The sequence below is a fragment of the Chrysochloris asiatica genome, unplaced genomic scaffold (genome assembly GCF_000296735.1).
Source record: "Chrysochloris asiatica unplaced genomic scaffold, ChrAsi1.0 scaffold00513, whole genome shotgun sequence".
In the NCBI taxonomy this organism is placed as follows: Eukaryota; Metazoa; Chordata; class Mammalia; order Afrosoricida; family Chrysochloridae; genus Chrysochloris; species Chrysochloris asiatica.
The window spans coordinates 743,213-743,702 of record NW_006409031.1 but is presented as its reverse complement, the minus strand read 5'-3'; positions in this window follow the sequence as shown (position 1 = coordinate 743,702).

The following is a 490-nucleotide window of genomic DNA, read 5'->3' as shown; positions in this document are numbered from 1 at the left end:
GGAAGGAAGGAAGGAAGGAAGGAAGGAAGGAAGGAAGGAAGGAAGGAAGGAAGGAAGAAAGGAACTTAAGCAAAATAGTATTGTGGAACTCTAAGTCACATCAATTAATTGATTCCTAGTGACATCTTTTGAACCTTATCAAGGATTTTTGTGTTGATAGCTCACAACTGACAGTATTGCAAGTAGGATATTGCTTCTGAATTACTGTTGCTTTCTGATTATGTCAAAGAAGGGCTATCCTTTCATTAGGCAAAGGGTGAAGTTTCCTATAGCATTTGTAACTAAGGACAACTTAGCATGCAAGTGTGTTTAAACTTTTTCCAGTAACATGGAGCCAAAGACAGAGGAAAACTATCAGTTGATGTTCTATGTGCAAGCAAACTGAATCTTTTTTGTGTATCTCAATATATTTGTTTCAAATAGAGTTTTTTATTCAGATCATTATGTAATACATCCCAAACTATGAAATGTGAAATTGCTGGTTGGTGTG